Raw genomic sequence first — 22,595 nt, forward strand, 5'->3', positions numbered from 1 at the left:
ATGTCATTCTTTTTTATGGCTGAGTAGTATTCCATTGTGGATATATATATCACATCTTCCGAATCCAGTCCTCTGTCGATGGACATGTGGGTTGTTTCCATGTCCTGGCTATTGTGAATAGTGCTGCAATGAACATGTGGGTGCATGTGTCTCTTTTAAGGAGAGTTTTGTCCGGATAGATGCCCAAGAGTGGGATTGCGGGGTCATATGGAAGTTCTATGGATAGATTTCTAAGGTATCTCCAAACTGTTCTCTGTAGTGGCTGTACCAGTTTACATTCCCACCAACAGTGCTGGAGGGTTCCCTTTTCTCCACAACCCCTCCAGCACTTGTTATTTGTGGATTTATTAATGATGGCCATTCTGACTGGTGTGAGGTGGTATCTCATGGTAGTTTTGATTTGCATTTCTCTTATAATCAGTGATGTTGAGCATGTTTTCATGTGTTTGCTGGCCATCTGTATATCTTCCTTGGAGAACAGTCTATTCAGGTCTTTTGCCCATTTTTCCATTGATTGATTGGCTTTTTGCTGTTGGGTTGTATAAGTTGTTTATATATTCTAGAGATTAAGCCCTTGTTGGTTGCATCATTTGACACTATTTTCTCCCATTCTACAAATTGTCTTTTTGTTTTCTTTTTGGTTTCCTCTGCTGTGCAAAAATTTTCAGTTTGATTAGGTCCCATGGGTTTAACATGGATGGAACTAGAGAATCTTATACTGAGTGAAATGAGCCAGAAATACAAAGACAAATACCATATGATATCACTTATAACTGGAATCTAATATCCAGCACAAATGAACATCTCCTCAGAAAAGAAAATCATGAACTTGGAGAAAGGATTTGTGGCTTCCTGATGGGAGAGGGAGGGAGTGGGAGGGATCGGAAGCTTGGGCTTATCAGACACAATTTAGAATAGATTTACAAGGAGATTCTGCTGAGTAGCATTGAGAACTTTGTCTAGATACTCATGTTGCAACAGAACAAAGGGTGGGGGAAAAAAATCTAATCGCAATGTATACCTGTAAGGATAACTTGATCCCCTTGCTGTACAGTGGGAAAATAAAATAAAATAAAATAAATAAATAAAATAAATAATTAAAATAAAATAAAAATAAATAAATGAATAAATAGCCAAAGCTAAGAGCTAAAGAAGGAAGTTTTGAGTATTTGAGAAGAAAAATGTTTTAAAATAATCACCTAGGTGAGGGGGAGAGATTGGACTCTGTAGACATATTTTGATTAGTAGAAAGATTAAAGCTGGGCTTAAGGTTCATAGTTATCAAACTGAATTTTTTATGTATTAATCTTCAGTCAAATTCTACTATGAAGAATTTAAGCAGAGTTGTATTTCAAAAAGGTAATGGCATTTCCAAGCCAGAAAAATGGAGAGTCAGCAGAGAGTTTGGTAGGAGAGAGAGGAAAGGAGGAAAGGGTATGAATTCCTGAAGGAAAGTGGAAACTATTGTGGTAGAAGGATTGAACATATTGATAAGTTCAAAGATTGTTGAATCCAAGTATTATAGGAATCACCTAGAAAGACATAAGATGGAGGTGAAGTATTTAAATCCATGTATGTCAAATTCATGGAAGTTTAAAAATTGCTTATTTAAATTGGTTAGTTATATATCTATTATTATACTCTATATACCTTGTAATTTCCTAATAAAATAAAACATTTTATTTTCAAATATTTCGTTTTTACTAAAAGTCTCAATCAGTATAGCAACCTGGGCATAATAAATACTTAAGTAAATGTTTCTGTATGTATATTTATTTATATATATATAAATTATCTATATATCATAAATACACACACACATATATATACGGGTAAGTTTATTAATTATTCAATGCAAGTCAATTGTATATATATTATTTATGAAAAAATATAAAACGTAAAATTTTAATAAGTCAATTTTATATTTGATGTGTTATACATTTACCCTCAATTAAATGGCATGATACCCAGCTGATAACTTTGGTAAAGACTAAATTTTATCTATTTAAAATTTACCTTTAAATCATGTTTTATTTAAAAGTAATTTGAAAAAAGATTTAATTTGACATATACTTTACATGTCATTAAATCTTTTTCAAATGAACAGATCTATAATAAGATAGTGAGGTGGAAGCATGGAAAAGAAATGGAAGCAAGAAAAGGAAAAATGATTGAGACAAATCATGGACATAAATCACATTGAGAAACTTCTATAGATAGAAAACAGACAATGTCTGTAAGATAATAACTACATCTAATACTATTTAAAAAACCTTCCTAGTATGTACACATTAGTATGGTATTATTTTGTTATTACATTACTATGCGATTACTTTTAGTTTCTGCTTTCTTGTTTTTTCTTTCAATAAATCTTGTAAACTCTTCATGAGAAAAGACTTTCCTTTCACTTTATTTTATCTATTCCTTCAGTACTCCTATATTGCTATCCCAAGGAAAATGTTACTCAATAAAAATGTGAACTGAAAATCATTTTATTTTTCTCTCATCATTTTCCAGTTTTTCTTCATTTTCCAATTTACACAATACATAAATACATCATGTATATCTTGGTCTAATTTTAAATAGGTTTATTTTGAGGTATGAGGATTTATGATCATGTAGATGATCTTCTTGCCTTCAATGAATTAGTAGCATTGATTCATCTAAATACGATTTTAATGTCACTGTACATTTCCAGCTAAATGGAATGCATACATCCTTCATATAATAATTTATTGGAATGGATTTAACTTTTTTCTTATACTCTCTAGGTATATGGATAGATATGCGTGTGTGAATATCTAGAACTTTTATTGCTAGATTTTCCATATTTCCATGCAAATGGGGAAATATGTGAAAAAGTTCACAACAGCCGAATTAGAGGAAAACCCAAGTACTTATTCCCTAAGACAGCGCTCTTTGTCATTAGCTTGTTTTATCACAACCTCACATTTAACCTCATTTTTCCTATTCACTCACTTAAAAAATGGATTTATGCTGAATAGACTCTAAATTTATGTTACTTTTCATTTAAGAATATGGATTTTAAAGAGATGTTGAAAAAATGTTCAAGAAACAGAAAATGTATTACAAGAATAATTTCAGCAACAACAACAACAACAAACTGGTACTTTTATATCAAAATGATTGCCATTATTTATACACATTAGTGATGATAAAATTCATATTTCCTATCAGTTTTCCAAAATACGTACTATTCTTCTGAAATATAATTTAAGTTCATAAAGATAAAGTTAAATAAATACAAAATAAACAAATATACACACATGGATTCCTGAGAAACTATTTCTCTTGAATGTGTTATAATTCTGTACATCTTGAAAGTGAGACAATATTTCCTATTCTGGACTATCTTTTCAAAGGTGTCTTTATGGTAAACAGGATGGGAATGAAGATATATATATATATATATATATACATATATATATCTTTAGGCAAAAAGAAGTGCTGCTATGGCCTCGTAATATAGAGATAATATCTCCCCCTGAAGAAGGGCAGCCACATTTGCTGCCCATTAAGATAAACGTAACACTTCCATATAAAAGCAAACAACAGGCATGCTAAATAATCACACTCCCTAAGCTCAGGATTCCTTTCCTTGAACACATGCCTCCACATGTACAGGCATTTATCTGGGCCTATATTTCATTTCACCCATGACATTTAGCTAGAAACCGCATATTGATTCTCATACTGCTTGCTGTGCTGTAATATAGTCCTTCATCTCTGACCCAGGAGTTGTGGGGTCTATTCCAGCATCCAGGAAATTGTGGCAGGCAAATTTGTTAACAGATTATCCCTTGGTGTTTCTTGACAGTTTTGATGTGAAGGGTAGGATACTTGCAGACATATGATTCTTTTGAAGAATATTAATGAAGATCTGTTGGATAATTTATAGAACGTGAGGTCCCTGAAAATCAGTAGTGAGCATGTAAATCAATTTTATGGACAATTGGCAATCAGTGGCCTAGCCTGTTGTTGAACATTATTGAGGTGGAATTGAGGCAATCACTACTGATTGAGTGTAGGAACATGGTTCAAAAATCAGTCTTCTGAATGGCATACTGGTTCAGAATGGTATACTTGCTGATATATCTCTTTGCAGCAGGGACACTTCCTTACCTTCTGATTTTCAGCTCAGGTGTGCCAACTGCAATAACTAGTACTAAGAATCATCCTGGGTAGACACAAGTTTCTGGCCAACTCTCTTTCCCCCATTACTTGACAACAGTTTACAGAGATGTTTTATCTACACAAAGAAATGAAAAAAGGAAATTCATGACCACTATGGGTTGAAAACAAGAGCTTTTAAAACTTAGAGTTTTTGAGAGATGAACAAGTGGGATGTATAATACTTATAAATAAATAGCAATAACTAGATTTTTTACAACTCAGACCCTTTTATGATCTATCATGATAAGTTTAAATTTATAAAATGACTTAGAGTTATTGACATTTAGTATGGGTTACCATAAGGAAAATTTGGCACTCCTGAGGATATTTCCCTGAGGTAGGCAAACCCCCATATGAAAACATAATATATAGGTATTAAATCATATTTTGGGAGTTATTGCCCCTGATTAGGTTGAAAATACTAATGAAGTGAACTCACTGAGGAATAAAAAAAAAAAGAACAAAATAAAGCTAGATGAATTCTTGCAATCCACCCTTCTGACAAGAAAGATACCTCTAGGTCTTATGTTAGAAATAGAAGGGATACTATTATGAAAGAGGAACAGAAAACAACCTGGATAAAGACGATTTTTTTTAAAGTCACTTACCTTATGAGTCAAGCCCTAGTAAGCCAAAATGCAAAGTGTGTTATAATAGAAACAACTTATAGGCAAAACTACACTTAATGATGTTTACTTGCTGCTACAGTTATTCAATTTGGGTAGTTCCTGCTTTGTATCTATTGTAAATGATCCTGCTATGAACATTCAGCATGAGTTTTTGTATGAACTTATGCTTTCCTTTCTCCTGACTTTTCTTCTGATTCTAGAATTTGAATTGCCTGGTTATATGGCAACAATGGTTCAATTTTATGAGAAATTCTTAACCTGTTTTAGAAGTGGCTATACAATTTTATTACCACCAACCATTTTTTTTAACTTCCTAATACTTATTTTCATTTTAATCTAAATTAAAAACATATAGGGAGTCCCAATTATGGCTCAGCTGGTTAAGGACCCAGTGCTGTGTCTGTGAGGATGAGGGTTCAATCCCTGGCCTGCTACAGTGGGTTAAGGATCCAGCATTTCCATAAACTGTGGCATAGACATGGATGCAGCTTGGATCCATTGTTGCCCTGCTGCCATGGCGCAGGCCACAGCCGCAGCACTAATTTGACCCCTGGCCCAGGAACTTCCATATGCCATAGACACAGCCATAAAAAGAAAAAGAGAAAGAAATATATATATATATATATATATATAGCCACCTTGATTGTTATAATAAGATATCTCACTGTGGTTTTTATTTTCATTTCCCTAATGACTAATGATGTTAAGAAAATTTTCATGGGCTTATGGGCCATTTGTATGTCTTTGGAAAATCGACACTGCTCATTTAAATGTATTTTCATTTTTATCATTGATAGCAAGGGTTATTTATGTATTCTAAATACAAGTATAATTAGATATAATTTGCAAATATCTTTTATTCTCTTGTTTGTCTTTTCATTTTATTGATGGTATATTTTGAAGCACAAATTCTATAATCTTGTTGAAGTTCAATTTTATCTATTTTATCTTTTGTTTTTGATACTTTTGGGGTTATATTTTTGAAGAATTTTTCCAAACCAAGGCTATATATATATTTACTTCCAAATTTTCTTTGAGCTATCCCTGATCATTTTCAGTTAATTTTCCATGTATGATTTGAGGAAGGGCTTCACTTTTATTATTTTGCATATGAATATCTAACTGTTTTAACACTATTCTCTTCACAATAATCATCTTAGTATATTTTTCAAAACTGCTGGTGTCTTGATTGCTATAGATTTGCAACAGATTTTCAATAGGAGAAAGGTAAGCCCTCCAACATTTTTCTTTTTTCAAAAATTTTTGCTATTCTGGGCTCTATATATTTCTATATTCATTTTAGGATAAGCTTTAAATTCCTACAAAAAAAAAGCCAGCTTAATTTTGAAAGAGATTGTATAGATCAATTTTGGTGGAGTTTATCATATCAACAATATTACTTTATAAGAGTAATATTTTCTTAGAGCTTTATAATTTTACTTCTAATATTTACATCTTTAATCATTTAGAGTTAAATTATTTCATGTATAGTTTGAACAAAAGCAACAATTTCATTTTGTATTGATTAATTTCATGGGTAATAAATGGATTCATTAACCTTTAATTAGGTATTATTTAATGTATTTCAATAATGTTTCATTATCTTATATGTACATATTTCACATTTTTTTTGGTTAAATTTGTTTCTAAATATTTTATATTTTTGATGGTATTATAAATGGAATTGTTTTTTTAATTTAGTTTTCAGGTTTTTTATTGCTAGTATATACAAACAGAATAAAGTTTTGTATTTTGATGTTGCATCCTGTAACCTTGCTGGGGTCATTTATTACTTCAAATTATTTTCAGTGAATTCTTTAGGATTTTCAATATGTAATATTATATCAGGTATAAATAGAGATTATTTTTCTTCTTCCTTTCCATTTGGGTGATATTTATTTATTTTTGTTGTCTAATGTTCCCTAACGTAGATATAAATTACAATTTTTTAAATTATTTTACCTCAATATTTAAACCATATATTGGTTTGTAGTTTTTTCTTTGCCTTCATGTTGGTATCAGGGAAATACTTGCCTCATAAACTAAATTTGGAAATATTTGACATATTTGTATGGAGATATAAAAGACCCCAAAGAGCAAAAGCAATATTGAGAAAGAAAAACAGAGGTGAAGCAGTCAGGCTCCTTGACTTAAGACCCTAATACAAAGATACAGTCATCAAAACAGTATGGTATGGTCACAAAAACACAAAATATACATCAATGGAACAACATAGAAAAGCCCAGGAAAAAACCCACACACCTATTGTCAATTAATCTATAATGAAGGAGGCAAGAATATACAATGGACAAAAGACAGCTTCTTCAATAAATGGTGCTGGGAAAACTGGACAACTGCATGTAAAAAGTGAAATTAGAACAGTCTCTAATACCATACCCAAAAATAACCTAAAATTGGATTAAAGAACTAAGCATAAGGACTCCTAAACTCCTAGATGAAGTCTAAACAGAACTCTCTTTGGTATAAATCACAGCAACATCTATCTTTCTAGAGAGCTTTTATCAAATATGTATGTTGAATTTTGTCAAAAGATTTTTCTACATCTGTTAGATTATCATATGGTTTATATTCTTCAGGTTCTTTTTTGTTTTATGTATTTATGTATTTTTGTATGTATGTATGTACATATGCATGTATTTTCTAAGCTACCCTGTGGCATGTAGAGTCCCTGGGCCAGGGAACAGATCCATACTATAGTTGCACCCTACGCTGCAGCTGCAGCAATGCCTGATCCTTTTACCCACTGTACTGAGCTGGGGATCTAACATGTGTTTAGGAGCTTAGAGATGCCACAAACCCCATTGCACCACAGTGGGAACTCCCTTTCTTCAGTTTGTTGATGTCAGGCATCGCATTGATTGTGTATTAAAGAAACCTTGCATCTCTGGTATAAATAAAATTTGATCATGTTGTATTATCCTTTTAATATATTGTTGGATTAAGTTTGATAATATTTTGTTGAGGATTTTTGCCAGTGATATTGGCGTATAATTTCTTTTTTTTTTTAAGATATATTTGCCTGGCTTTTGGTATCATGGGACAGTGTCTCAAAGAATGAGTTTGGGAGTCTTCCTCTGAAATTTTTTTGAAGAGTTTCAGAAGGATAGGTATTAATTCTTATCTAAATTTTTGATAGAATTCTTCTGTTAAGCCTGGACTTTTGTTTTTGTTTTTTTCTGAAAGTTTTTTTTTCTTTTATCTTTTATCTTTTTATGGGATTAGAGCAGCATTTGTGAGTTCCTGGGCCAGGGGTAAAATTTAAATTGAAGCTGGGACCATGCCACAGCCATGTCAACAACAGATATGGGCTGTATCTGCAACTCATGCTGCAACTTACAGCAATGCCTGATCCTTAACCCACTGAGCAAGGCCAGGGAGCAAACCCACCACATCCTCACAGAGAATACATCTTGCCCATACCCACTAAGCCACAATGAGAACTTCAGTTTTTTTGTAAGTTTTTAAATCAAAGTTTCACATTCAGAACTTGCGATTGGCTAATTCATATTTTCTTTCTCTTCTTGGTTCAGTCTTGGAAGGTTGTGTCTTTCTAAGAACTTCTCAATTTCTTCTAGATTATCCACTTTATTGCCATATAGTTGTTTGTGGTATTCTTTTATGATACTTTGTATTTCTGTGCTGTCAGTTGTAATTTCTCCTTTTTCTTGTATAATATTATTGATTTGAGCTCTCACAACTTCTTGATGAATCTTCCTAAAGATTCATTAATTTTGTTAATATTTCCAAAGAACCAGATTTTAGTTTCATTGATCTTTTCTATTATTTCTTAGTCTCTATATCATTTATTTCTGAGCTGATCTTTATGATTTCTTCCTCCTGCTCATTTTGGATATTATTAGTTCTTCTTTCTCTAGTTGCTTTAGTTGTAAGGTTAGGTTATTTGGGATTTTTCTTGTTTTTTGTATTGCTATAAAATTCCCTCTGAACTGCTTTTGCTGTGAAGGTTTTGGACCTTTGTGTCTTCATTGTCATTTGTATCTAGGTATATTTTAATTTCCTCTTTGATTTCTTCAGTGAGTCATTAGTTGTTTAGTAGTGTATTGTTTAGCCTCCACGTGTTTCTGTTTTTTGAATTTTTTTTTTTGTGGTTGATTTCTAGTTTCATAGCATTGTGGTCAGAGAAAATGCTGGATATGACTTCAGATTTCTTAAGCTTGATTTGTGGCCCAGAATGTGATATATCCTGGAGAATATTCCATGTGCTATTGAGAAGAAAATGTATTCTGCTGCTTTGGGATGAAATATTCTATAAATATCAATTAAGTCTGTCTGGTATATTGTGTTATTTAAAGCCTATGTTTCTTTATTGATTTTCTGTTTGAATGATCTGTCCATTGCAGAAAGTGGAGGGTTAAATTCTTCCACTAATATTGTGTTACTGTTGATTTCTCCTTTTGTGGATGTTAGCAGTTGCCTTATAGAATGAGGTGCTTGTATATTGGGTGAATATGTATTTACAATTGTTGTAACTTCTTGGATTTATCCATTCATCATTAACAGGTGTCCTTCTTTGTCTTTGTCTTTTTAGATTTTAACAATTGTAATATTCTTTATTTTCAAGCCTATTTTGTCTGATATGATTATTGTTACTCCATCTTTTTTTGGTAAATTTCCATTTGCATGGAATATCTTTTCCATACCTTCCCCTTCAGTCTGTATTTGTCCCCAGATTTGAAAAGGACCTTGTGTAGACACCATACGTAGGGGTCTTGTTTTTGCATCCATTCAGCCAGTCTCTGTCTTTTGGTTGGAACATTTATCCATTTACATTCAATGCAATTATAGATGAGTATGTATTTATTGCTATTTTCTTAATTGTTTTGGATTGTTATTTTAGGTGTTTTTTCTTCCCTTGCTCTTTTGTTCTCTTCTCTTATGATTTAATGACAATCTTTAGTGTTGCATTAAATTATTTTTTCTTTTTTATGAGTGTGTCAATTGTAGTTTTTTGGTTTGTCATTCTCATGAGGTTTTGAATTAGCATTCTGTATGCATAGAAAATTATTTTAAGTTTATGGTCTTTTAATTTCAGATGTCTTTTCAATATTTTGCATTCATCCTTTCCCCTTCTCGTGATTTCTTGTTTCGATATCATATTTGCCTGTGAATGACTTCCTACTTTGATTTTATTTTTGCTTTTCCTGGTAAACTTTCACATTTATAAATTTCCTGTTTCTAGTTATGGTCTTCTTCTTCTTTTATTTTTGTTTGTTTGTTTGTTTGTTTTCAACCTAGATAATTTCCTTTAGCTTTTGTTGAAGATGGCTTGGTGCTGGATTCTTATAGCTTTTGATTATCTTTAAAGTTATTGATTTTTCTGCCAAATTTGAATAAGAGCCGTGATGATTAGAGTATTCTTGGTTTAAGTTTTTTCCCTTTCATTATTTAAATATATCTTTACACTCTCTGCTGGCCTGTAGTGTTTCTACTGGGAAATTAAATTATAAAGTTATGGGGTTTTCCTTCTATGCTTTTTGTCAGTTTTCCCTTGTGGTTTTTAATACATTTTCTTCATATTTGTCATTTGTCAGTTTGATTATTATGTATCTTGATATGTTTCTCCTTGGGTTTATTCTGTATCATATTTTATGTGCTTCCTCAATCTGAGTGTTTTCTCCCACCCATATTAGGGAAGTTTGCTGCTATAATCTCATCAAATATTTTCTCAGGTCTTTTCTCTCTTCTTCTTCTGAGATGCCTATGATGCAAATGTTGGTATGTTTAATGTTGTTCCAGAGGTATTTTAGAATGTCCTCATTTCTTTTCATTTTTTAATTCTTTTGCATGGCCATGATTTCCACTACTCTGTCTTCCATCTCTCTAATTCATTTTCAGCCTCAGTTATTCAAACATGGATTTATTCTAGTGTCTCTTTCATTTTAGACATAGAATTATTCTTTTTTTTTCTTGTTATTTAAATCTTCCAGCTCTTTGTTAATCATTTTTTATAACATTTTTATCTGTGCATCTAATTTTTTCAAAGATGTTGAATCGTCCATTCTATAAGTACTTTGAATTCTTTCTCAGGTCGATTGCCCATCCCTTTTTCATTCAGTTGGGTTGGCAGGGGGGCTCTTATCTTGCTCCTTTGTCTGAAACATATTTCTCTACCATTTAATTTTGTCTAGCTTTTTATGATTGTGCTCCCCTTTCCACAGGCTGTAGGGTTTCTGTTTCTCATGTCTTCTTCCTAGTGTGTAAGGGTGGCCCAGGGGCTGTGCAGACTTCTTAGTCAAAGGGACTGGTGTCTTCCCACTGGTGGGTTGAACTTTCTCTTGTCCCTCTGGTGGTCAGAGCCATGTCAAGTGGTGTGTTCAGAGGTGGCTGTTGGTTCAATATGACTTTAGGCAGACTGTCACCTCTTAACATATATTTGCTTTTATCCCCTTGATAGGAGGTGTGCTTGTTGTTGTGATGACCCAAACCTGCACTGGATATTGACCTGGGTTTCCAGTTTTCTCTGTGGTTATCATTGCCCTATAAAGGGTAAGTTCTTCTCTCTACTCGTTGAAGTAGGAGCCCCAAGATCAGTAACTGAGCTGTGTCTCTTATGTGTTGTGTGATAGGTAAGTTTGCCGCATTCCCACTGGATAAGGAGCCACTGAGTATTCCTCTCCTGGTGCTGTTTACCTCTGATTGTGCTATGTTGTCTCACATTTTACTCCTTATGAGGGCTCAAGAGACACTGTTTTAGCACTGTTTACTGGCGTATCACAGACAGTTTTGACCTCAGTACAGATCACCTGAGGTCATTAGTCAGGATTGTAGTATTTGTGTTCCTAGGCCCACTATGGGATTTATGGAGGCAGCTCATATTCTTGCAAAGTCCACAGTTACTCAAACCAGACACTTCTCAGGAGCAGAGACACTCCATTTCCCTTCATATGTTTCACCAGTGCTAAATTTATTAGGCTCAGAGCTGAGGAGTAAACCTGTTGTTCACACAGTTGAAAGGAGAGATTTAAACTCTTCCTCCTTAATCGCAGGGCTGTTTTAAGTATGGATATCCACTGTCTCTTTTCTCAGCATGTGTTGCCTATTAGTCATGTGGTAGAAATGTGCAGATGCGGCCACTGGTGCCTGGTCCTGAAGTTCCCACTAGGAGTAGCAGCTCTCAAACACACCAAGAGAGGTCAATAGGAATGGCAGTAGAGAGCCTTGTGAGCTCCCAGGGAGTCAGAGTCAGTGGTCAAGTCCCACTCTCAGTTCCCCTGGAAGTGGCAGCAGAGAGCCTTTCAAGTTCAAGTTCTCAGGGATTCAGGGGCAGTGGTTGGTACTCAGTCAAAGGCTCCCTGGGAGTGGTGGAAGCAAGAATTTCAGGTTCCCCGAAGAGGCCAGAAAATGGTTAGTGCCTTGTTGCAGTTGGAGGTCCACTGGGGGCAATTCAAGGAATGGGCCTTGTGTATTCCTGCAAAGAAAGGAGCAGTGACAGTGACCTACTCATGAGACCCTCTGTGGAGGCAGTTACCTGCTCCAAATTCTAGTGTTCCAGATGACTTTGTGGATAGCACCCACACCAGGAGCTCACGCGAGTGGTGCCCTTATGGGTTGAGAGCCTGTACATGGAGAAAGAAACACCTCTGGTGGTCTTGGGTCTCCCTCTCATGCCCAGCAATAATGGCACTTTGCCTCTCTGGAAGGCCCAAGCTTCTTTTCAGTTACCTCAATTTTGGGAACCCCACCCTAGCTCCCTCAGTTTGTCTCCTTGCAGCCAATCCCAGTACTCCCCCTAATCTGAGCTCCAAAGCCTGAGACTCAGCGTCCTGCCCCCACCCACCTCACTGGTCAATGTCTCTGGTCTGCTGGGCAGTGGAACCAAAAACTTTGCATGTCTTTCTCCAGTTCTCCCTCCATAAACCTATTGCTGCGGTCTCCTCCAAGACTTCAAACCCCCTTTCTGCCCTAGGTGTTCTCTCTGCAAGTGTGGGGTTTCCCATTATTCAGTAACCATTCCTCTTTCACGGGTCCCTCCCAGGGGCACTGTTCTTATCCTGATTCCTTTCTCTCTTTCCCTCTCTATCTTCTCTTTTGTCTGACCTAGGTAATTGGAGGATTATTTGCCCTTTTAGAATTTTGAGATCTTCTGACTGCATTCAGTAGATGTTCTGTGAGAATTGTTCCACATGTAGATATATTTTCAATGTATTTGTCAGAAAAAGAGTACTCCATATCCTATACCTCTGCAGTCTTGCCCCTACCTCCTACATATCTTACTGGGTCAGTATCAACAGTTTTTATTATGTGGACATTTCAACTAAATTATCTAATTCATTGATATATACTTATTTATAGCATTCTTTTAAAACTTTTCATTTCTGAAAATTCAGAATTAATGTTCCTCTTTTCATTTCTCATTTTAGTAACTTAGTATCGTCTTTGATCTTGTTTGATGCACTTTAAATGTTCAGATATTTTTAAACCTTTTTGTTTATTTTTAATCATTTATTTATATATATTTTTCCTAATCTGTTCCATCATATGTGACTAGAGAGAGTTCCCAGTGCTACAGGGCAGGATCCCATTGCTAATCCATCCTGAGGGCAACATTCTGCATCTATTTACCCCAAGCTCCCAGTCCCTCCCCGTCCCTCCCCCGCCCCCTTGGCAACCACAGTCTATTCTCCAAGTCCATGATTTTCCTTTCTGGGGAAAGATTCCTTTGTGCCATATATTAGACTCCAGATATAAGTAATATCATATGGTATTTGTCTTGCTCTTTCTGACTTATACCACCTCACACCAGTCAGAATGGCCATCATTAATAAGTCCACAAGTAACAAATGCTGGAGGGGGTGTGGAGAAAAGGGAACCCTCCTGCACTGTTGGTGGGAATGTAAGCTGGTACAAATACTATGGAGAAAAGTATGGAGGTATCTTAGAAAAATATACATAGAACTACCATAAGACCCAGCAATCCCACTCTTGGGCATATATCCAGATATAACTCTACTTAAAAAAGACATATGCACCCACCTATTCATTGTAGCACTATTCACAATAAACCTTTTTAAAAGCCAAATTTTTGTTAGATATTTTCTATTACTTCATATTCCTATTTCATTAATTCCTACTCTAATTTTTATTATTTCATTTATCCCTTTATGGACAGTTTAGTTTGCCCTTCATTTTACTGTGTTAAACTGAAAAACTGGGTGATAGAGGTTTTTCTTTTTTTAAAATATAAGCCTTACAGGTATAAATTTCCATCCTAATAGTGGCTTGTTGAATTCCCTAAGTTTGGGTATGTTTTGTCTATGTTTTTGTACATTTCATAATGCATTATAATTTTCTCACAATTTGTACTTTTCCCAGTTGATTAGTTAGGTATGTGCTTAATTACATAGTATTTGTGAATTTCCTCAAATTTTGTTATTGAATTCTTTTCTTAAAAAAAGACACATGCACCCACATGTTCATTGCAGTCCTATTCATGATAGCCAAAACATGGAAACAACCCAAATGTCCATTAACAGATGATTGGATTAGGAGGATGTGGTATATATACACAATAGAATACTACTCTGCCATAAAAAAGAACAAAATAATGCCATTTGCAGCAACATGGATGGAACTAGAGACTCTCATACTGAGTGAAGTAAGCCAGAAAGAAAATGACAAATACCATATAATATCACTTATATCTGGAATTAAATATAAGGCACAAATGAACCTTTCCACAGAAAAGAAAATCATGGACTTGGAGAATAGACTTGTGGTTGCCAAGGGGGAGAGAGAGAGAGTGGGATGGATTGGGAGCTTGGGGTTAATAGATCCAAACTATTGCCTTTTGAATGGATTAGCAATGGGATCCTGCTGTGTAGCACTGGGAATGATGTCTAGTCACTTATGATGGAGCATTATAATGTGAGAAAAAAATCTATACCTTATGTGTAACTGGCTTACCATGCTGTACAATAGAAAAAAAAATTGTATTGGAGAAAAAACAATTTAAAAAATAAAAAAAAATCATAAAAAAAGAGAAAAAAGAAAAAATGGAAAAAAATTCTAATTTTATTATATTTTTATTTGAAAATATACTTTTGTATATGCCATTATTTCAGTCATTTTAAATTTACTCATGTTCTCTTTATTTAATTTAATTAATTAATTTATTTATTTGCTTTTTGAACTTCTCCTGTGGAATGTGGAGGTTTCCACGCTAGGGGCTGAATCAGAGCTGCAGCTGCTGCCTACACCACAGTCACAACAGTGCCAGATCTGAGCCACATCTGTGACCTACACCACAGCTCATGGCAATGATGGATGCTTAACCTACTGAATGAGGCCAAGAATTGAACCCACATCTTCATGAATACTAGTTGGATTTGTGACTGCTGAGGCACAATAGGAACTCCCACAGGTTCACTTTATGAACCAGCATATGATTTCTTCTACAGGATGTGATCTTAAGAAGAATATTCAGTTGATTGGAGTGTTTCAAAATATCCATTATGTTAAAATATTTTATAATATTGTTCAAATCTTTCTTTTCTTTGTTGGTGTTTCTTCTGGTTAATACATACATATTGAAAATGAAATAATATAGTTTACAACTAAGTATTATTGAATTGTCTATTTCTTGAGGTATGTAGGTTCAGGCATTTAAATGTTCAGTTATATGCATATATATTTAAATGGTTACATGCTATTTTTTATGAGTATATTTGATTTACATCATTGTGTCAATTTCTATTGTATAGTATAGTGATCCAGCCATATATATATATATAATTCCCTGTGATGCGCAATAGAACCTCACTGCTTATCCATTCTAAATGCAATATAACAAACCCAAATTCTCTGTAAATCCCACTTCCTCCCCTTTCCCTCAAGGCAACTGCAATTCTGTTTTCTGTGTCTGTGAGACTGTTTTTATTATATACATAGGTTCACTTGTGCCATATTTATATTGTACATATAACTGATATCATCTCTTTCTCTTTCTAACTTACCTCACGTGTATGAGAATCTCTATTTGCACCTGTGTTGTTGCAAAGGAGAGTTTTCATTCTTTTTTATGACTGAATAAAATTCAACTGTATACATGAACCACATCTTACTCCATTAATCTGTTAATTGACATTTAGTTTGTTTTCATTTCTTGGATATTGTGAATAGTGTTGCTATGAACATATTGATGCAAGTATATTTTTTTTAATTGTAAGTTTGTCCAGATATTTGTGCAGGAGTCAGATTGTTAGATCATATGGTACTTTTATATTTTGTTATTGGAGGAACCTCTACACTGTTTTCCATGGTGGTTGTAACAATTTACATTCCCACCAACAGAAACTGAGGGTTTCTTTTTCTGCATAGTCTCCCCAGTACTTGTTGTTTGGTGGCCATTCTGACAGGTGTGAGGTGGTAGCTCTATGCAGTTTTGATTTGCATTCACTTAACAATTAGTGATATTGAGCATTTTTTCATGTGCCTACTGGCCATCTGTATGGATTCTTTGGAAAAACATGTATTTAGCTCTTCTGCCGATTTTTTGATTGGGTTGTGTTATTTTTGAATTGTATGAGTTGTTCCTATATTTTAGAGATTAGGTCCTTTCTGTATTTGTTCTAGTATCATACTGGTTTGACGACTATAGCTTTGCACTATAGTCTAAAGCCAGATAGACTGATTCCTTCAGGTCCAATTTTATTTTTTATTTATTTTTTGTCTTTTTATCTTATAGTGCTTCACGCATGGCATATGGAGGTTCCCAGGCTAGGGGTCCATTCGGAACTGTAGCTGCCAGCCTATGCCAGAGCCATAGCAATGTGGGATCCTAGCCAGGTCTGTGACCACAGCTCACAGCAACCCTGGATAGTTAACCCACTGAGGGAGGCCAGGGATCAAATCCATGTCCTCATGGACGCTAGTCAGGTTTGCTAACCACTGAGCCATGATAGGGAAGTCCCCCTATTTTCTTTTTCAATATTGATTTGTCTATATAGGGTCTTTTGGTTTTCATACAAGTTTTACAATTTTTTTATCTCTTTCTGGGAAAATATCATTGGTAATTTGTTAGGGAATCACATTAAATCTGTATATTGCCTTGGATAATATATTCATTTTGATAATATGATACATCCAATCAAATAATACAGTATATCTTTCCATCTGTTTGTTCCATCTTGATTTCTTTTGTCAGCATCTTATAGTTTTCAGAGTACAGATACTTTGTCTCTTTAGTTAGGTTTATTCCTAGGTATATTATTCTTTTTAATGTGATGGAAAATGGAATGGTTTCCCTAGTTTCTATTTCTTTTTTTTGGTCTTTTTGCTATTTCTTTGGGCCTCTCCCACGGCATATGGAGGTTCCCAAACTAGGGGTCGAATAGGAGCTGTAGCCCCCGGCCTATGCCAGAGCCACAGCAACAAAGGATCTGAGCCGCGTCTGCAACCTACACCACAGCTCACGGCAATGCCAGATCATTAACCCACTGAGCAAGGCCAGGGATCGAACCCGCAACCTCATGGTTCCTAGTCAGATTTGTTAACCACTGCGCCACGATGGGATCTCCCCCTAATTTCTATTTCTTATCTTTAATTGTTATGAATGAAGAAGACATCTGTGTATTAATTTTATATCCTGCAAATTTGCCAAATTCATTGATGAGCTCCAAAAGTTTCTGTTGGGGTCTTTAGGATTTTCTAGGTATGATATCATGTCATCTATAAATAGTGATGGATTTACTTCTTTTACAATTTGGATTCTTTAATTTCTCTTTCTTCTAAGATTGCCATGTCTGGGACTTTTAAAACTATGTCAAATAACAGCGCTTAAAGTGGACATTCTTGTCTTGTTCTGGGTCCTGGTGGAGATGTTTTCAGTTTTTCACCATTGAGAATTGATGTTAGCTGTGGGTTTGTACCATATGGCTTTTATTACGTTGAGGTAAGTTTCTTCTATTTACCCTTTGTCAATTTTTTTTTATGACATCAGAAATGGATTTTGAATTTTTTCACAGATCTTTTTGCATCTATTGAAATGATACTGTGTTTTTTATTTTTCAGTTTTTTGATGTGGTATACAACAATGATTGATTTGTGGATATTGAAGAAGACTTGCATCCCTAGGATAAATTGATTATAGTGTATGATCCTTTTAATATATAGTCAAATTGTGTTTGCTAATACTATTCTAAAATTTTTATATCTATTTTTCACCAGTGAAATGGACCTATAATATTCTTTTTTTGAAGTACATTTGGTTTGATTATCAGGGTGATGGTGGTCTCATAGAATGAGCTTGGGAGTATTTATTTCTCTGCAATTTTTTTGAAAAGTTTGGAAAGATTGGTATTATCTCTTCTCTGAATATTCAGCAGAATTTGCCATGAAGCCATCAGATTATGGACTTTTATTTTTAGGAAGTTTTAAAATCACATTTTCCACTTCAGTACTTGTAATTGGCCTATTCATGTTTTCTATTTCTTCTTGGTACATTCTTGGTAGGTTGTAGGTTTACAAAAATCGGTTCATTTCTTCTAGGATGTCCATTTTATTAACATAGTTGCTTATAGTTGCATTTCTGTGATCCCTTGCATTTCTGTGATGTCAGGTATATTTTCACCTTTTTCATTTATAATTTTATTGATTTGAACCCTATCCCTCTTTTTTCCTCCATGAGTCTGGCTAAACGTTATCAATGTTGTTGATCTTTACAAAGAACTGACTTTCATTGATCTTCTCAATTGTTTTATTTATCGCCATGTTATTAATTTCTGTTCTAACCTTTATGATTTCTTTCCATCTACTAATTTTGGGCTTTTTCTGTTCTTCATCATCCAGTTGTTTTAGGTATAAGCTTAGGTTGTTTATTTTATTTTTTTTTTCTTTTTTCCTGTATTGCTATAAACTTCCCTCTCAGAACTTCTTTTGCTGTATCCCATAGGTTTTGGATTGTTTTTTTCTTGATTGTCACTTATCTTTAAGTATCTTTTGATTCCTCTTTTATTTCTTCAATGATCCATTTGCTGTTTAGTAGCAGGGTGTTTAGCTTCCAGGACGTTGTGGCTTTTGCTGCTTTTTTTCCCCTTGTAGTTGATGTCTAGTCTCTATAGTGGTCAAAGAGAATATTTAAAGTACTATGCCACAAGATGTTATCTGTTCTGGAGAATGTCACATGTGTATGTGTTCTTGAGAAGAATATATATCTGTGGCTTTGGGCTGGAATGTTCTATAAACATCAGTTAAGTTTATCTTGTCTACCATATTTTAAGCCCGGGTTTCCCTATTGATTTTCTGTCTGGATGATATGTACATTGATATGAGTCATGTCAAAGTCCCCCATTATTATTTTGTTTATTTTGATTTCTTATTTTATGCTATTGGCATTTGCCTTATATTGTGTTGCTCCTGTGTTGGTAATATTTACAATGATTATATCTTCTTGGATTGAACCTTTGATCATAATGCAGCATCTGTCATTGTTTCCTGTGATCTTTTTTTTTAATTTAAAGCCTATTTTGTCTGATGTGAGTATTGCTACTCCCATGTTTCTTTGATTTCGAGTTTCATTGAATACTTTCTTTCACCCCCTCACTTTCAGACTGTATGTGTCTCTAGGTCTGAAGTTATATATCTGAGTCTTTTTTTTGTATCCATTCAGCCAGTCTGTCTTTTGGTTGGAGCACTTAAACCATTTTCATTTAATGTAATTATAGATAAGTATGTATTTATTTCCATTTTCTTAATTTTGAAAGGTTGTTATTTCGTGTGTTTTTTTCTTCCCTTCCTCTTTTGTGTGTGTGTTCACTTCTTTTTTTTTTTTTTCGGCCTTATCTTTAGTGTTGTATATGGATTGATCTTTACTTGTGTGTGTGTGTGAGTCCATTATAGAATTTGGTTTGTGGTTCCCATTATTTTGATATATGATATATATGTACACAGAACTGTTTATGGTTACTGGCCTCAAATTCAAATATATTGGATATTCTGAATTTGTCTTTTCAACTTATCATGCATTCTTGTTTTGCTATCATAATTGTCAATGGGTGAATTCCTACTTTTACATTATCTTTGCTTTTAGCAATGAGCTTTCTCATTTAAAATTTTCTTATTTCAAATTATTGCTTGTTCTTTTCTGCTACAAGATCATTTAGTAGTTTTTTTATTTTATATTACTCAATGAATTTATTACATTTATAGTTGTACAATGATCATCACAATCCAATTTTATAGGATTTCCATCCCACAACCCCAGTGCATCCTGCCACACCGTGAACTGTCTCCTTTGGAAACCATAAGTTTTTCAAAGTTTGAGGGAGAATACCTGTTCTGCAAAGAAATTCATTCTGTCTATATTTCAGATTCCACATGTCAGTGAAAGCATTTGATGTTGGTGTCTCATTGTATGGCTGTCTTCACTTAGCATGATCATTTCTAGGTCCATCCATGTTGCTAAAAATGCCAGTATTTTGATCCTTTTAATGGCTGAGTAAGATTCCATTGTGTATATGTACCATATCTTCTTGACCCACTCTTCTGTCGATGGACATTTAGATTGTTTCCATGTCTTGACTATTGCAAATAGTGCTGCAATGAACATCGGAGTCCATGTGTCTTTGCGAGTCATGGTTTTCTCTGGATAGATGCCCAGGAGTGGGATTGCTGGATCAAATAGTTGTTCTATGCTTAGTTTTCTGAGGAGTCTCCATACTGTTTTCCAGAGAGGTTGTACCAATTTACAATCCCACCAAGAGTGTAATATGGTTCCTTTTTCTCCACACCCTCTCCAGCACTTATTGTTTGTAGACTTTTTGATGATGGCCATTCTGGCTGGTGTAAGGTGGTACCTCATAGTGGTTCTGATTTGCATTTCTCTAATAGTGAGTGATGTTGAACATCTTTTCATGTGTTTCTCAGCCATCTGTATGTCTTCTTCGGAGAACTGTCTGTTTAGATCTTCTGCCCATTTGTTGAGAGGGTTGTTTGTTTTTTTGTTATTGAGCAGTTGATAAATTTTGGGGATTAATCCCTTGTCAGTTGATTCATTTGCAAAGCTTTTCTCCCATTCTGTGGGTTGTCTTTTCATGTTGTTTAGGCTTTCCTTTGCTGTGCAGAAACTTTTAAGTTTGGTTAGGTCCCATTTGTTTATTTTTGTTTTTATTGTCAGTACTCTAAGGGTTGGATCTGGGAAGATGTTGCTGCCATTTATGTCAGAGAGAGTTTGGCCTATGTTTTCCTCTAAGAGTTTTATAGTGTCTGGTCTTATATCTAGGTGTTTAATCCATTTGGAGTTTATTTTTGTGTATGGTGTCAGGGAGTGTTCTAATTTCATTCTTTTCCATGTGGCTGTCCAATTTTCCCAGCACAAGTTATTTAACAGGATGTCTTTTCTCCATTGTATATTCTTGCCTCCTTTGTCATAGATTAGTTGGCTATAGGTGAGTTTAATTCTTAGCTTTCTATCCTGTTCCACTGATCTATAGTTCTCTCTTTGTGCAGTACCATATGGTTTTGATGATTGTTGCTTTGTAGTATAGTCTGAAGTCCAGGAGCCTGATTCCTCCAGCTCCATTTTTTGTGTTCAGGATGTCTTTGGCTATTCTGGGTATTTTGTGCTTCCAAACAAACTTTAAAATGTTTTGTTCGAGTTCTGTGAAAAATGTCCTTGGTAATTTGATAGGGATTGCATTGAATCTGTAGATTACCTTGGGTAGTATAGTCATTTTGATAATATTGACTCTTCCAATCCAAGAGCATGGTATGTCTTCCCATCTATTTGTGTTATTTTTGATTTCCTTCATCAGCATCTTATAATTTTCAAAGTATAGGTCTTTTATCTCTTTAGGTATGTTTACTCCTAGGTATTTTATTCTTTTGGATGTGATGGTAAATGGGGTTGCTTCCCTAATTTCTCTTACTGATCTTTCATTGTTAGTGTATAGAAATGCCATTGATTTCTGTGTATTAATTTTGTACTCTGTGACTTTGCCAAATTCAGTGATGAGCTCTAACAGTTTTCTGGTTGAGTCTTTAGGAATCTCCAGGTATAGTAACATGACATCTACAAATAGTGATAGTTTAACTTTCTTTCTAATTTGGATTCTTTTTATTTCTTTTACTTCTCTGATTGCTGTGGCTAAGACTTCCAAAACTATGTTGAATAGTAGTGGTGAGAGCAGACATCCTTGTCTTCTTCCTGATCTCAGTGGGAACTCTTTCAGCCTTTCACCATTGAGGATGATGTTAGATGTGGGTTTGTCTTATATGACCTTTATTATGTTGAGGGACGTTCCCTCAATGCCCACTTTCTGAATGGTTTTTATCAGAAATGGGTGTTGGATTTTTGTCAAAGGATTTTTCTGCATCTATTGAGAGGACCATATGGTTTTTATTCTTCAGTTTGTTAATGTGATGTATCACACTGATTGATTTGCAGATATTGAAGAACCCTTGCATCCCTGGGATAAATCCCACTTGATCATTATGTACAATCCTTTTAATGTATCATTGGATATGGTTTGTGAGTATTTTGTGGAGGATTTTTGCATCTATGTTCATCAGTGAAATTGGCCTGTAGTTTTCCTATTTTGTGGTATCTTTGGTTTTGGTATCAGGGTGATGGTGGCCTCATAGAATGAGTTTGGGAGTGTCCCTTCCTCTGCAAATTTTTGAAATAATTTTAGAAGGATAGGTGTTAGTTATTCTCTAAATGTTTGCCTGTTTTAGCCATCTGGTCCTGGACTTTTGTTTATTGGAAGTTTTTTCATCAGTTTCAATTTCAGTTCT

This window comes from Sus scrofa, chromosome 11, assembly GCF_000003025.6.
Source record: "Sus scrofa isolate TJ Tabasco breed Duroc chromosome 11, Sscrofa11.1, whole genome shotgun sequence".
NCBI classification, from domain to species: domain Eukaryota; kingdom Metazoa; phylum Chordata; class Mammalia; order Artiodactyla; family Suidae; genus Sus; species Sus scrofa.